The 17,022-nt window shown below is 48.8% G+C and overlaps 1 protein-coding gene across 4 annotated transcripts in view; it reads left to right on the top strand.

Annotated features, from left to right (window-relative positions):
- PLCB1 (phospholipase C beta 1) overlaps nucleotides 1–17,022 on the top strand; it is a 698,632-nt gene that overhangs the window by 98,346 nt on the left and 583,264 nt on the right. Inside the window, exon 3 of one of the 4 annotated variants that reach the window (XM_075925693.2) lies at nucleotides 1,033–1,817. The exons of the other annotated variants lie outside the window; for them this stretch is intronic. The gene's annotated coding sequence lies outside the window, so the exon portion shown is untranslated. The remainder of the gene's footprint in view (nucleotides 1–1,032; nucleotides 1,818–17,022) is intronic. 4 annotated transcript variants of the gene reach the window in all.

The following is a 17,022-nucleotide window of genomic DNA, read 5'->3' as shown; positions in this document are numbered from 1 at the left end:
TGAATAAAGACTTTAACTACCTGTACTTTTACAGCACTGCAGATCTATGAGCAAACAGAAATCTAAGATGATAACTACCTTATTAAGGGCACATTGATTTCAGCCATTTCTGGCAGCAGTTTTAAGCCATTCTGTTTAGGTTTTGCACTATGCGTTTCTCGGCCTCTAGTTTTAAAGCAATGGAATGTCACAAATGATTACACCAGAGAAGGGGAAAACACTGGAGCAGGGGGGAAGGAACCTGCACTGTGAGCAGGGGGGAAGGAAGGAGTAGCCCCTTCCTTCCCTTCGCATGAGGCTGCTGACTCCTAGCCTGCGGGGGCTGGGAGCCAGCAGCCCTGTGGGACTGGAGCAGCCCCCAGCTCACAGTGGGCACCACACGGAGGGGCTGCTACTGGGTAACTTTTCACCATTACCTGGTAAACATCACTTTTTAAGGGTGATGCTTACTGAGTAAACCGTTAACCAGTTACCCGTTCACATCCCTAGTGCAGAACCCATTACCACTACTATAAATGTTCTCGTACTATTATTTCTAGGAAAACTAAATTTCACACTAAAACTAAGGAGGGGAAGCGTGTTTTTGCCAATGATTCACTGTGTTCTGAGAAGATGATTATCCCTATCATCATTCTTAGTGTTCACTTGCTGTCAAATAACTTCATACATTTATCTTATTTATTTGGATTTCTAAAACAAAAGACACCTCTCACCGTAGAACGCTATCCAGTATTATGCAGCATGCTCCAGAGAGGAAGCATGGTCTTGGGGTTAAGCCACTGGGCAGACTCAGGTAGTGGGTTACTTTTTAGCCCTGCCACAAACCTCCTGTGTGACCTTGGGCAAGTCACTCAATCTCTTTGTGCCTCTGCTCCACCCATGCAGGATAAGGAGATCAGTACTCCTTTCTCTCACCCTGTGTCTGTCTTGTCTATTTGAATTGTGAGCTTTTGGGGGCAGAGGCTCTCATTATAGTCTGTCTATATTTATTAGCTATGCCATTCACGGTGTGATTGTTTTCCCTCACCACAGCTATGCTTGCAAAAAACCTAGTCCTGGTGGCACTGAAGGGCTGATTGGGGATGGCTAATCTCAGCCTCGCCCCTTCTGCACAAGGACCTGCTGACTTCTTCAGAGCCGCTCCCAATTGAACGGATGTAACAGAGAGAAGACATTGTCCTGGAGGCTTAAAATATGACTGGCATTCTCTTCAACTCTGTCTGCATCACATCACTGAAAGCCACACCTTTGGTGAAGCTGGTCCAAGCTGACAGCAGAGCACTCTCCCATGAGCTTACTAATTCCTACCTCTTCCATGTTTCTCCTCCATGGAGAAGTTGTCCCGCCTACATGGCACTGTTCACACTAGCGTTTAGGTTGGTATAATATATGTCACATGGGGTGTGGACCATTTGTTGGTCATTTGTAGGCAGACCTAGTCTTCCTTTGCCTCGTTGTGTCTGGATGAGAGAGAGAGGAAGTGCTCGTTAACGCAACTGGGGACCCTGTTAGTTCTGCTGGGAACGCTTCAGAAGTCTGAAGGGAAAGTGGTCTCCGTGCTTAACTGTCACTTCTTTTCATCACTAAAATGCCTGTTAGCATAATGAATGCTCCAGCAGCTGCTTCTACAGATACGCCAAGATAGGATCATTGCTATTTGTAACATTATCACCCCTCGCCTTACCAAAGCCTCTCTGGTTGTAGAGCTGAACGTTGTGCTTCCTTTTCTGTATTTAGCTCACCAGAGCAATCTTGTGATCTTGTTTCTAAAATTGGACTTCACAGACCTGCCTTTGAGCTTCCGGGCATAGTGCACAGTGAGTATTAACAATGATCCCATCGGTGGCAAATATTCACATAAAAAGGAAAGAGAGAATGAATACGGTCCTGCCTGATAACTCTTTAATTCAGTCACAGATCATTGTACATGTGTTAGCTATTTTTTTTTAATAAAAATGATTAAAGATGGATGATAAAATCCAGACTATTTTGATAATAGCAAAATACCCAATTGGGTCAGGGTTTCACCAAGAATGTTAATTTGCCAAAGGTGCTAAACATCTCTTTTACTGATGTCCTGAGATCTATGGGTTTAGAAGTAGGGCAGTACCCCATCTGCTGTGTGGAAGGCAACCCACAGCATGACAATTTGGAGGAAGCATTGCCAGGCAAAACACAGATTTTCTTGTTGGTTATGATGTTTTTTCCTGTAGATGGTGAGCTAGCTGTAGATCTGTCTAAATTACGGAGTGACACATCCTCTGTTTTAACCCTGTTCTTCTTAAAGATATATAGATATGTTCTCATCTTTCTTTAACTGAAAATGCCTGGGCCTTTGTACTTTAATTGACTAAAACATTTTTCAGGCTTAGACATAGGCTATTCATCATCATAAGTTCCCTGATTAGAATACTGGCAGTTTGACAATTAGATTAACAGACTTTTTGAGTCATTATGTAATGCAGTCACCAAGTTTTGCTGCCATGGCATTACCTCAAGCAATACTGAAAGTGGGTGTTTGTTTTTCATTTAGTGGTGTTTGAATCGATGTGCATAGATGCCAGTACTCTGATCCCTTATGTAGACAAAAATCCTCCAGTGAGAGTTTTACCTTGCATAGGGATTTCACGATCACATTTATAATATTTAACAGCGTTTCGATATATTTGTTGGGCATAAACTTCAACAAATAATACATTTCACCTGGTCATTGCAGTTCACTCTAAATTTGGTTATTGCCAATTATGTAAATTGCAAGCAACTGAAATAAGATTAATATCCTAATATATAATTTATGTATGAGGCCCAGTCTTATGGACCTTTTGGCCTCATATACCAAAGACAAGGGGCAGTGCTAACATGGCCCTTAGGATAAAAACCATGACTTAATAATTTCTAGCAAGCAGCACATATTCTAACCTAAAAGAGTAACAAAGCAGGAAAAAAAATAAGATTTTTAAAGCACAGTGACTAACAGCTGTTTGATGTTGACATTTAGCCTCACCATTTCTTCCATAAAATGTGGGTTGCGCCATGCTTGGCATCAGTCAGGAAGCTAACACGTTATAGTTTCTTCTTCTTTGAAGACACTAATGAGGCAAAATAAAGTATGCAGATGACTGGTTTTTCGTCAAGCCATTTTATCTGCACTAGAAATATATTTCTCATCCCCTGCAAGAATGAATATTTACTAGGTTTATGCAATAGCATATCTTCATTTCCCAACTTGGAGATGCCTTAGGAATTATATTTAATATGTATTATTCTCTTTACTCAGCTTGTTTTAAACTTCTTAAAAATCACATGATTTGTCATCTTGAAATTTGCCACGTTTGGAATTAGTCCAGAAAACAGAGTGGTGTGTGGGTTTTTTAAAAAATCATGGGTTTGATTGCATTCCTGTGGTCTTTTTAGACCATTTAGGTCCCATTTCTGCAAATACTCACACTTGACTATGAAAGGAAAGTCCCTTAGGATATGTCTACACAGCAAAGTTATTTTGAAATAACAGCCATTATTTCTTAATAACTTTCCTAGCATCTACACAGCCAAACTATTTCAAAATTAATTCGAAATTAATTCAAAATAGCGGAGCGCTTATTTCGAATTTCGTAAACCTCATTCCACGAGGAATAACACCAAATTTGAAATAGCTATTTTGAAATCAGTGCTGCGTGGATAGGGGGCCTCCAGCCTTCCCAGGGTGCCCTAGTGGCCACTCCAGCCTCAACCAAGAACACTCCTCTCCCTCATCCCCAGAGCCCTTAAAGAGGTTGACTCTGGTCACAGTGCCTGTGCCAGCCCCAAGCCTGCCAGCCCAGAGCCAGTAATCACTGCCCCTGACCCACTGACCCCAAAACAGGAGCCAGCAAGCCACTGGCAGCCAGCCCTCCACCGCTTCCCAGGAGCAGTTTGCCAGCTCCCAGGAGCCTGACAGGGCCCGGAGAAGGTGGGCGCCTTCCTGGTCCAGGGTGGAGATCGTGGACCTTATTCTGGTTTGGGGAAGATGCCCCCAACCTCCATGATCTCCACACTAGACGGAGAAACGTGGCCGTCTATGGCAGAATAGCTGCCAGCCTGGCCACCAAAGCATACGAACCCAGGAGCAGGTCTGCATGAAAATCAAGTTGGTCTGGCAAGACCCCCCAGCCCTGAGCTTCTCCTTCCCTTTCTTCCCCTTGCTTCCCCCTTCCAGCTCCCTCCTCTCTCCCAACCTCTCTTCTCCCCTCTCCCGCCTCCTTTCCCCAGTCTCACCAGTTCCATCCTCTCCCTCCCTCCCCCCCCCCCCCAGTTTTGTTAAATAAAGAGAGTTTGTGTTCATGAAAATACGTGTATTTTATTTGACATCAGGAAGGGAGGAGTAAGTGGAAGGATGTGAGGGAGGAATGGGGAACAAGCCCCCAGTGCGGCAGACCAGGGAGGCTCTTAGTGCTCCTCAGGGTGGAAGCTCTCCCACAGGGCCTCCTGGATACTGACAGCCCCCCGATGGACCTCCCGGATGACAGAAAGTGCAGCCAGGCTCACAGCAACGCATCCACGAGAAGTACCAGAGTGCCCAGGGGCAGCTCTGGCTCCATGTTGCAGAGTGCTGTGGTGTCCCGAGTGAGGACAACCAGAGCGCACACAAACAAAAAGCTTTGCTGTCCCTCATCGAGGTAGGCAAGCAAGCAGGGAAATCTGAGAACTGGCTGTCCTGGGGGGGGAGGGGGTCCCTTTAAGCACAGGCCTCAGATAGCCTTAGGCAGCAGCCGCACAAAGTAACTCCTGACCTGATGCCCTGCAGGACCTGGCTCCGGCCGGCCTTAAATGCAATTCAGCGTCTACTCAGTGTGGACGCGCTATTTCGAAATAGCAAAACGCTATTTTGAAATGCATTTTGTGTAGACGCATTATTTCAAAATAACGTATTTCAAATTAACTCTTTTGAAATAAGGTATTTCGAAATAACGCTGTAGTGTAGACATACACTTAACTTTATTCGCATGCACTGAAGTCTAAGTGGAGGTCTAAACTTAGATCAGGGTCCTGTTCAATACTGAGACCAATTTTGTGAGTCTTATACATGGAACTCTTCTGTACTTCAGTGATTGAGCCTATATATTTTAAGTTCTCTAAAGAAGAGATCTGTGAGGGTACAAATTGGTATTTGACACCCAACATCTATTGACTTCCACCAGAAGTAGGCTACCTAGTTGCTCTTTGTGCCTTTGAAAATCTGTTAAAATCCTTCTGAACCCTAAAACAGAGAGATACCATGCTTGGTGCAGCCTTTTACCATTTAGAAACACACGGGAGAGAGAATTCCTTTAATAAAGCTGTTTGAAGAAATGCTTTCAGCATGTCATAATAAAATGGAAAATTAGTATTGTTCTTCAACATTAGAGAGACAAATCTGGGACTACAAGAGCTAATGATGCAGAAAGAGACACAAATAAGTCTAAAAGGGTATTACAAGGAGGAGGGAGAAAAATTGTTCTCCTTGGTCTCTGAGGATAGGACAAGAATCAATGAGCTTAAATTGCACCAAGGGAGGTTTAGGTTGGACATTAGGAAAAACTTCCTGTCAGGGTGGTTAAACACTGGAATAAATTTCCTAGGGAAGTTGTGAAATTTCCATCACTGGAGATATTTAAGAGCAGGTTAGACAGACATCTATCAGGGATGGTCCAGATGGTGCTTGGTCCTGCTGTGAGGGCAGGGGACTGGACTTGATGACCTCTCGAGGTCCCTTCCAGTTATAGTATTCTAAGCTTCTATTACTATGATTGTAAGTTTTTCAGCAGTGTTGCCATAATTAGCACAATTTGAGGGGCAGCGGCAAGTGCAACAGAGAAAAAAGACACCACATTTAATTTTCCAAAGCCACTACATGATGTAGTTGCCTAGGTCTAGGGCTATGCTACAAAGCTTTGTGGGCATGGCTGTGTCTGTTGGTGTGTGGTAAAAAAACCACATCTTCTCATCAACATATTTACTATGGCAAGAGAAGAATTCTGCTATCAGCATAGCTAGGCCTGGTCTGCACTTAAACATTAGGTTGATATAGTTACAGCACTCAGGGGTGTAAACAATCCACACCTCTGAACACCAGAGCCATGCCAGCCAGGGATATTAAAATTAGTTTAATCAACTAATCGAATAGTCAATGGAATTTCCATTGACTTTTCAATTAGTCGATGAGGGCACTTCCGTTTTGAAATGTAGCAAGAGCCTGCCTGGCTGATACTACATTTCAAAAGCAGAAGTGCTGTGCAGTGTTCCACATTTGAAATGTACAAGAGCCCCAGTAGGGGCTCAAAGATTGAAATACCGCGTGGAGCCCAGGGCCCGTGCGGGACTCAGAGTCCCCCTCCAGGCTCCTTGTGGTTTCTGCTTTGTAGTGTACAAGAGCCCCTTGTACTCTTGTACATTTCAAAGGTGGAACGTCACCGCTGAGTCCCCGCCCCCGGAGCTGGAGCTGGGGAGAACTGGCTTTTAAGCCGACTCCCCCTCCCCCAGCACTCCCTCCTCGTTCCCCTTGTTGTGCCTCTTTCTGATAGAGGCAGGAAGGGCGGGGGAAGCAACTAGTCGATTAATCGTTTACATCCCTAATGCCAACCTAACCCCTCAGTGTAGACTTGACTAGGTCAATGGTAGCATTCTTCATCTTACCTAGGTACTGTCCCTCAGGGAGAATGTGATGGAAGAAGCCCCTAATCACTGGAGCACACATATACTCTATTGATTTACAGTTGCATAGCTGCAGTGCTATAGTTAAGCCACTATTGTCCCTACAGTGTACACAAGCCCCTAAAGTTGTCTGGGGAAGTGGCATTGCAATGCTGAAAGAGAAATTCCTTGTGTAGGAGTGTAACTGTGTATCGGCACAGTCTAGTGTAGAAAACATCCTATATCAAAGCTCCATTGCCTTTAATGGGAGTTAGGTGTCTTCGTCACTTAGTGATAGAAATGTAGCCGTGTTAGTCTGGGGTAGTTGAAGCAAAATGCAGGACAATGTAGCACTTTAAAGACTAACAAGATGGTTTATTAGATGATGAGCTTTCGTGGGCCAGACCCACTTCCTCAGATCCAATAGTGGAAGAAAGTAGTCACAACCATATATACCAAAGGATACAATTAAAAAAAATGAACAAATATGAAAAGGACAAATCACATTGCAGAACAGAAGGGGGATGCGGGGGGGTGGGAAGGGGGAGGAAGGAAGGTAAGTGTCTGTGAATTGCTGATATTAAAGGTAGGGAGAGTGGGATGTTTGTGAGTTAATGGTATTACAGGTGATAATTGGGGAAACTGTCTTGGTAATGGGTGAGAAAGTTCAAAGTTCGCCAAAGGATTAATGCCCACAAAACAGATATCAGACAAGATCACAAAGAGAAAACAGTTTCTTGCCACTTTAACCAGAAAGGACACTCTCTAAATGACTTAGCCACCTGCATTCTGCTACAAAGACCTTTTACATCTGCACTTGAAAGGGAATCCTCTGAACTGTCATTCATGTTAAAATTCGACACTTGCCAACAAGGACTTAACAAGACTTTGAACTTTCTCACCCATTACCAAGACAGTTTCCCCAATTATCACCTGTAATACCATTAACTCACAAACATCCCACTCTCCCTACCTTTAATATCAGCAATTCACAGACACTTACCTTCCTTCCTCCCCCTTCCACCCCCCCCCCCCGCATCCCCCTTCTGTTCTGCAATGTGATTTGTCCTTTTCATATTTGTTCATTTTTTTTAATTGTATCCTTTGGTATATATGGTTGTGACTACTTTCTTCCACTATTTGATCTGAGGAAGTGGGTCTGGCCCACGAAAGCTCATCATCTAATAAACCATCTTGTTAGTCTTTAAAGTGCTACATTGTCCTGCATTTTGCTTCGTCACTTAGGTGCTTTTTAAATTTAACGCTATTTCCTCTGTTAAATGTCTAATGTGCAGGCTTTACCGTACCCACGCCTAGTCTACACTAAAAAGTTAGACTACGTTACACTACAGTGGGGATCGATATTCCAGGATTGGTGCACCATCAGTCGCTTTAGTGGGTCTAGTGAAGACCCGCCAAATTAACCACAGATTGCTCTCTAGTTGACGCTGATACTATACCCCAGGGCTACTCAACTTTGGAAGCCCCGGGGGCCACAATGATACCCACAGCACATGCTTCAGGCCGCAACGTAAGCGTGGTTGCACATGTATGCATATATTTGCAAATATATGCAAATAGATTATTTTACACCGATGATCATGAATACAAAGATTAAGGCAAGACTACACAACACGCAGGCCCCATTTAAGTCAGTTCTGATGATAATTAATAAAATGCAATATTTACCCGATTTCCACCCATATGACAGCATTTTTCATGAGCAATGACAGACCAGGAATTTAACTACTAAAACACATATCAACAGAAGAGCATTCTATTGATTACTACCTCAGCCCCAACCCCAGCCTCAGCCTTTCTCACTCCAGCCTTGCTGCCTAGCTCCACCACCGCCTCACTGTCTCGCTGCCCAGCAGTGCCACTGCCTTGCCACGTGCCTCTTGCTGCCCCCAGCAGCTCCTGCGCATGTGCTGACGTGGCCTGGCTCGGGGAGGTACTGGCTCTGTGGCAGACACGGCAGGAGTGCTTTGCCACTATCTTTTGCCCCTGCCGGGTAGGGGCGGCAGACATGGCTTGTGTCAGTGCCGTGCCGTGCAGCTCCGCTCGCGGGGAGGCGCTGCCGCTGTGGCAGACGCAACAGGCGTACTGTTCCGCCGCCTCTTGCCGCCTTCACCCTCCGCTGGCCGGCAGGTCCTGTGCGTGCGGCCGGGCTCAAAGCTGTGCGGCTCAGCTCGGCACTGCTGCTGGAACCCCAGCAATGAAGCAGGCAGGCAGCCTGGGAAGCAGCTCAAGGCGCCGCGGGCTGCGTGTTGAGTATCCCTGCTCTACCCCAATAAGAAGAGTAAGGTAAATTGACGACGGAGTTTCACACCCCTGAATGCTGTAGTTAGGCCAACCTAACCCCTAGACTGTGCTAGGTTGCAGAAGAATTCAAAGAATTCTTACATTAACCTAGCTACCAACTCTCAGGGGGGTGCATTAAGGGAGAACCCTTCTCATCAGCATAGACAGCACCTACACTGAAGTCTTCTATGGCACATTTGCAGCACTGCAGATGTATCGCTGAAGTGTTTCAAATGTAGACAAGTCCTCAGTATTTACTTAGGCAAAGCACCCACTGACGTCCCTGCTCAGACAAGTTTTGCCTTGATAAACACTGAAGTTTGTTTCCTTTGGCTCTTGAGTAAGAAGAATGAGCAAACAAACATTTGCCCATTCTATTCTGCTTCTACAGAAAGGATAATTATTATCCTTGTGCTGATGCTAATAACGTGCCTCGATTTCCCCAAACTAGCAAACAAGTTGGCAATGTTTTGGGTGGAAAATCTAGATAGCTGCAAAGTGAAACAGAAAAAAGAGACACCCCCTCCCCTCCCCGGATGAAGTCCTTGTCCCCACTGAAATCAGTGGAAATGCTCACATTTATTTCTGGGGGGAAGGATTTCACACGAGATGCCTGCTGTGTGACTGAGTGAGTAGAATTTAGTACACAACATGTCAGTGCCCGGGGTGTTTTCATTCTAAATAATATTCTCAAGAGTACAGCTATCTCATTTAAAGAAAAGCTCAGTGACTGTGACCAGAAATACAGCAGCCGCAATATTAGCTTTCAAGGTTGTATTTTTTTCATAGTATAAGAGGTGATGTTTGCACAGCCATCCCCATATGGAGAACAAAAAGAGAGGGACCCACATTTCCAACTCATGCTCTGCCTGGCCATTCTGCCGTCATTCCCACCCACAGCTGAGCTCCAACCCCATCCTGCGTCTCCGCTCCTCCTCCTGCTCTGTCCCCAGACCAGCTCCGGCCTCATCCGCATCTCCGCTCCTCCTCCTGCTCTGTCCCCAGATCAGCTCCGGCCTCATCCGCATCTCCGCTCCTCCTCCTGCTCTGTCCCCAGATCAGCTCCGGCCTCATCCGCATCTCCGCTCCTCCTCCTGCTCTGTCCCCAGATCAGCTCCGGCCTCATCCGCATCTCCGCTCCTCCTCCTGCTCCATCCCCAGACCAGCTCTGGCCCCATCCGCATCTCCGCTCCTCCTCCTGCTCTGTTCCCAGACCAGTTCCGGACCCATCCTCATCTCTTCTCCTGCTCCATCCCCATATCGGCTCTGGCCCCATCCGCATCTTCGCTCCGCCTCCTACTCTGTCCCCAGACCAGCTCTGCCCTCATGCTCTCTCTGCCCCAAGGCCACCTCCGCACCTAGACCCACCTACTCCCCCATGCCCACTTCTGCCCTCAGCTCTGCCTTCCTCTGGAGCCCCACTGCTGGAGAAACCATGGCAGAGTTGTAAAGGGGGGATCAAGGCTGACACAGAGAGATTCCGTTGTTGGGAAGGGGTGGGGGGCATTCCAGGAGCATTTGGGCGCCACTGCCTTAGGCTAAGTATACACTGGCATTTCACAGTGCTGTAACTTTCCAGCTGAGGGGTGTGAAAAAATGCCTCCCCCCCCACCCGAGTGCAGCAAGTTACAGCACCGCAGTGCACCAGTGCGAACCAGGACCAGGCTACAGCGCTGCTGGTGACTCCCCTTGCAGAGGTGGTTTACATAGAGCACCGGGGAAGAGATTTTTGCGGAAAAAAACAGAGTGTAGACGGGGCCATTTTTTGACAAAAAACCCTTTTGCGCAAGATCCTGTAAATTTCACATTTTTGAGCAATAAGGGATCTTGTGCAAAAGGGTTTGTTGGTGAAAAATGGCCCCGTCTACACCGCGATTTTTCCGCAAAAAGGATCGGACAAGACTATGCAAATGGGAGCACGAGAAATGCTAATGAGTGCTTTATTTGCATTTCCTCTTCCGCAAAAATGATGCAGTGTAGACGTAGCCAGGGACAGCTCCCTCCCAATGCTTGTGCCGTGGCTTGTGCCGTGGCTGCGCTTTAAATTTGTAAGGGTGGACAAAGTCTTAAATTCTTTGGTGATTCAGTTATACCTCAGCATAACAGCACATTGCATGTCTATAATGCTTTTCCTTTCCGTCTTTCAGAACACTTCACCATAATCCTTATCCCTTATCGCTCTCCCCTACAGGAGAAACGACTGCTGTGTAACATCCGTATCACATCTCCGCTTGGTTTCACGCAAGACATTTTAATCTAGATTATCTCATTGCCTGCTACTGAGGAGTAACTCTCTCTTATCGTCCCAGGGCTGTTTTGTAGTTGCTGTCATGCCTTCAAACGGAAAGAGAGCTTGATCCCCGTTGGTATAAATTAGCCCAGCTTTGTTGTAGTCAGTGCTACCATACTGGTCCAGACCAGCTGGGGAACTCGCTCAGGTTTTGTAATGCTCAGCTCTGTTTCTGTTGTCTGAAAAGCACAGGAAACTTTTAAAAAATCCTTTCGGTTATGGTATTTTTTTCTCTTCAAAACACCTCTAATCCTAACCTCTTCACGGTGCCATGTAATGAAACTTCTCACTGGATAATGCATAGGCGATGTACGTATAGGAGCACTGAATGTTTTAGTTGCAAACTTTCCTGACAAACACGTTTTTATAAAACACTGTACAGTAATTACTCGCTTAACACGTGCCACTTAACACATTTTCACGATAGCGTGATTTTTTAGGGGGAACGTTTTTTGAACAACATGACCATTCCCGAAATAACACGATTTCCACAGCCCGGTGGTCGCCGGCGGCTGCGCGGGGCTTCCCCTGTCTCCCTGCAAAGCAGTGGAGGGTTTGCCACGCTGTTCCCCAGTGACTCCCTCTCTCCGGACGCCTTGCTCCCTCTCCTCTGCCCCGCTTGCAGGCTGGCGGCTAGGTTTCCCCAGCCGGCCAGTCACCGGCAGCTGCACGGGGCTTCCCCCGCCTCCCTTTAAAGCGGCGGAGGTTTCACTGCTCGCTGCGCCGTTCCCTGGAGACCCCCTCTCGCCGGACGCCTTGCCCCCTCACCTCCGGCCCCGCTTTCAGGCCGGTGGCTGGGTTTCCCCATTCCCCACTGCTTGAAATGCAACCTCCACCTTTTCCATTATTTTCAGTGGGAAAATTGACCCCGCATAGCACGTTTTCACTTAACACGATCATTTCCTGAAACGTATCTACCATGTTAAATGAGGAATTACTGTATGTTCATTGAACATTGTTTTTTAGGCCCACGCTTGCTCCTTTACTCCTCCCCTTCTAAATAATCCCAGCAGAAAAAATTCTGTCCGGGTTTATGACGGGGAGGGAAAGGGACTGATGGAAAAAGGCTCCTCCACAGAAATGGAAATTTCTTCACCAAAAGATTTCTGATTTCACTGAAAATATGCACTGCTGCATTAAAATCTGAAAATTGTTCCACCTTCGGCAACTGAAAATGAAAACTTTTTTTGTTTAAAAAACCCCAAGACAACCTCACCCCCAAACAAACACTTTCACTGAAAGGGTACAACAATTTTTTGTTTATTTGTATCAAAGTATCTTGCAGGAAACTAGGGGGCTGTGCCCCCTGCTCGCAGCACTCGCCAACCTCCTCCCCCAGTGGATGATTTCGCGGCCAGAGAACTTGTTAATCTTGCACTGAGACCAGTTGCATTCTCCATGGCCCCAAGTCACTTGCACCCTTCTCCACTCCCGCTCACCACACCCCTGGATGGGCCTCTCTGTTTGAACGCTCTCGGCCCGTCCTGCCGGCTCGTGTCCTTCATTCGCCAGCCAGTCCCCCCCACTGTACCCTTCCCACTCCTGCCTCACCCGCCAATCAAATAGTCCACAGCCCACAGTCCATCCCCTCCTTCCATCCCTAGCCTCACCTCCGTCCTCCATTCCCCTGCCTCTATTCCTACATCCACCATCCTCCCCCATCCCCTTCCTTTCATCCCTACCCTCACCTCCATTCCTACACCTACCATCCTCCCTAACCCTCCCCCCATCTCATCCTTTCATCCCTACCCTCACCTCCATTCCTACACCTACCATCCTCCCTAACCCTCCCCCCATCTCATCCTTTCATCCCTACCCTCACCTCCATTCCTACACCTACCATCCTCCCTAACCCTCCCCCCATCCCATCCTTTCATCCCTACCCTCACCTCCATTCCTACACCTACCATCCTCCCTAACCCTCCCCCCATCCCATCCTTTCATCCCTACCCTCACCTCCATTCCTACACCTACCATCCTCCCTAACCCTCCTCCCCCATCCCATCCTTTCATTCCTACCCTCACCTCCATTCCTACACCTACTATCCTCCCTAACCCTCCCCCTCATCCCATCCTTTCATCCCTACCCTCACCTCCATTCCTACACCTACCATCCTCCCTAACCCTCCCCCCATCCCATCCTTTCATCCCTACCCTCACCTCCATTCCTACACCTACCATCCTCCCTAACCCTCCCCCCATCCCATCCTTTCATCCCTACCCTCACCTCCATTCCTACACCTACCATCCTCCCTAACCCTCCTCCCCCATCCCATCCTTTCATTCCTACCCTCACCTCCATTCCTACACCTACTATCCTCCCTAACCCTCCCCCTCATCCCATCCTTTCATCCCTACCCTCACCTCCATTCCTACACCTACCATCCTCCCTAACCCTCCCCCCATCCCATCCTTTCATCCCTACCCTCACCTCCATTCCTACACCTACCATCCTCCCTAACCCTCCCCCCATCCCATCCTTTCATCCCTACCCTCACCTCCATTCCTACACCTACCATCCTCCCTAACCCTCCCCCCCCATCCCATCCTTTCATCCCTACCCTCACCTCCATTCCTACACCTACTATCCTCCCTAACCCTCCCCCTCATCCCATCCTTTCATCCCTACCCTCACCTCCATTCCTACACCTACCATCCTCCCTAACCCTCCCCCCATCCCATCCTTTCATCCCTACCCTCACCTCCATTCCTACACCTACCATCCTCCCTAACCCTCCCCCCATCCCATCCTTTCATCCCTACCCTCACCTCCATTCCTACACCTACTATCCTCCCTAACCCTCCTCCCCATCCCATCCTTTCATCCCTACCCTCACCTCCATTCCTACACCTACTATCCTCCCTAACCCTCCTCCCCATCCCATCCTTTCATCCCTACACTCACCTCCATTCCTACACCTACCATCCTCCCCCCATCCCATCCTTTCATCCCTACCCTCACCTCCATTTCTACACCCATCCATCTTCCTGTTCCCCCTCCGCACTCCACACTGCCTATCCCTACTCCCACCTCCCTCCTCCATATTCCTACACCCCCATCCTTCCCTAACTCCCCTTCGCACCCCACACTGCTCATCCCCCTGCCTCCATTCCTATATTCTCCTCTCCCCCACCATTCCCCCGTACCACATCACACCCTTAGTCCCATTCCACTCTCCCTGTGCGCACCCTGCCCCCTCCCACAGACAGGCAACAAAACCAGCAAAAAACCTCACCAGGCCCTTAGGCAGGAATTTCAGGGGGAGGGGGGAATCTCTGTGACACCAGGATCTGGGCAGCTGCTTGCAGAGAATGGGCAGCAAAGGTGCATTGCGGGGGGGGGGGGGGAGGGTGTGAAGTGGGAAAGGGGGATGTCCACGGGCAGAGGAAATGGAAAGGAGGCAGACACAGAGGCTGGAGGGAGGGGCAGAGAGTGGGGGCGTTCCTTTGGGGTGCCAGGTTGAGAAGGGGGATAGGAGCCTGTGAGGGGGCAGGAGAGGGGCTGGGGACACACATGGAAAGAGGGCCAGGGAGCCATGCAGTGGGGGGGGGGTCTCCAGGCAGAACCATGCAGAGGCAGGCACCCCCCGGCTAGCCCACCCCCTCTCGGCCGTCTTGGCAGCTGCTCAGAATGCTGCTGGCTCCCCCCCCCCGCCCCGTGATGCTTCAGGGGTTGCCAGACGGCAGCGGCGTTTTCCACCAGGGCGGCTGTGACGTGGTGGGTGGGCTGTACACTCTAGTGGCCCTGGTTGGGCATTCGCTGGTTGCTGTGGTGTTCTGTGCGTGATCCCCTACTGGCCTATGCTGGTCTGCAGAGACTCTGTGTGCGTGTGTGTGTGCAGGACCCAGCGGGAGATAGTCCCTGAGGGAAGGCACGTTGGCATATTCCAGCCGCCTGACACCTGGGCTAGGTGGTGGAAGCTGAAACAAAACAAGGGGTGTGGCTACGTGGGGGCTGAGGGACCAGTTGCTGGGGTCTGGGGCAGTCATGGCAGAGAGGAGCGTGAAGGAAGCAGACTAAGTCCAGACAGGGGGACTTAGGGGCCTGGGACCCCTTCCCCCCAAGAGAACTAAGGCTGTCTGCCCTGGCTGCTGTGGCAACGTCGCGCCTGTGCTTCGCTGTATCTCCGAGCAGCAAATAACCCTTCTATTCTACGGCCTGACTGAGGGGCACATCTGGCCATGGACGGGGCTGCAGGGTTGGGGGCTCCCTGCTGCGCCGTCACAGTAGCTCGGCGCTGGTGCGAACACTCGGGAACAGCGGAGGATGGGGCGGCGGGTAACCAGAGACACGGAGCCTTCCTCCGTTCCCAGCGCGAGTGGCCCGCGTCCTGGGCCTCGCACCAGCTGAAGCAGCCCCCTGAGCTACGGGAGAAACACGGCCTTGTAGCCCCCATCCTCGGGCAGCGAGCCAAAGTTCCACCCGCCCCACACCCATGGTCGGGCATCATCGGTAGCCACCAGAAGGGGACATGGCCTGAGAAGGGGGCCGCCAGGGCCAGCCTGGTGTGCAGCTAGCACCTCCCTTTAGCCACCAGGCCCTGTTTGGCTACCCCAGTGGGCCTGCTCCCGTGTGGCAACTCTGGCCACCGTGAAGGCCCCCAACATCCCAGGTCCAGCTGCCCCAGAGCCTTTACCTGGGTCTCCCCAGCGAGCAATGGCAACGGTGCTGCCGCAGCCCCATTCCCTGTGCCAGGCTGATCCGGATCAGTGCCCAGGCCCTGGATAGAATCACTCCCTGCCCCGGACACTGTTCAAGGCCGGGCAAAGCCACCTGGCAGCCCAGCCTGGGCAGATGCCTCCTCCGAAGGGTCCTGCCTGCTCAGCTCTGGCCGCAGCCTTTCAGGAGGCAGAATCTGCCCAGGCTGGGTTGCTTTCTAAAGGTGCATGTCAGTGTTACACTGTTACACAACAGCTGTCACGTGACGGAGTTCTGTTTCAGAGAGAAAGCCGCAAAGCGGGTGATGAGGTGATCGTTTTTACTGGACTAGCTTCTGTTAGTGAGAGAGATGAGCTTTCAAGTATGCACACAGCTCTTCTGGAGGTCTGGGAAGCTAACTTACAGTTTCACTGCAAAACACTAGGCTTGAACAGACAGTTTAGCATAATATATATGCGCTCCCTCCCCCTCCAATTACCATAGTATCTTACAATCTTTAATGTATTTAACTTTAAGGGCTATTATCCCCTTTTATGTTTAGGGAACTTGGGCATTGACAGACAGGTGCTTGTCCAAGGTCATGATCCATGAACCTTTTCTGTTCCCAGACTAATCAACTCAGTAACTCTCATACATCTCTTCTCAAAGGTATCGTCTAGTTTAAAATACTGATACCAGCATTTGTTTAAAACACACATTGGAATCTGGGTGATATTTCATTCTGCTCAAGTTGTCCCTATTTTTTTAAAAAATTGATAGTACATGATTGCAGAAAATTGTTAGTTTATTTTGGATATATTTAATTTTTTCCTCTTTAGTGTTTGACTCATCTGTTTATCTGGCTTGTAGTCCCCCCCCCCCCCCCCCCCACACACACACACTTTGTTTCCTGTGTTGAAATAGGTAGGTAGGCAGAATATTATTTTAAACTGTTTTGTAATAGCCATTTTTATGGAGAGATCTTCCAATGCAGTATTTAAGACACTACACTGGTGGGTTAAATACGCTTAAAATGTAAAAAAACTCCCACATTTTACCTATTCTTAGGCCATAAAAACATTTCCAAATAAACCTTCTGTTGTGACTTCCAACCCCAAGCACGGCTAGTCGTAGAAATGTG

Source organism: Pelodiscus sinensis, chromosome 3 (genome assembly GCF_052426305.1).
Source record: "Pelodiscus sinensis isolate ZL-2025 chromosome 3, ASM5242630v1, whole genome shotgun sequence".
In the NCBI taxonomy this organism is placed as follows: domain Eukaryota; kingdom Metazoa; phylum Chordata; order Testudines; family Trionychidae; genus Pelodiscus; species Pelodiscus sinensis.
The sequence above is the reverse complement of the archived record's forward strand: the minus strand, read 5'-3'. Positions and strand labels throughout refer to the sequence as shown.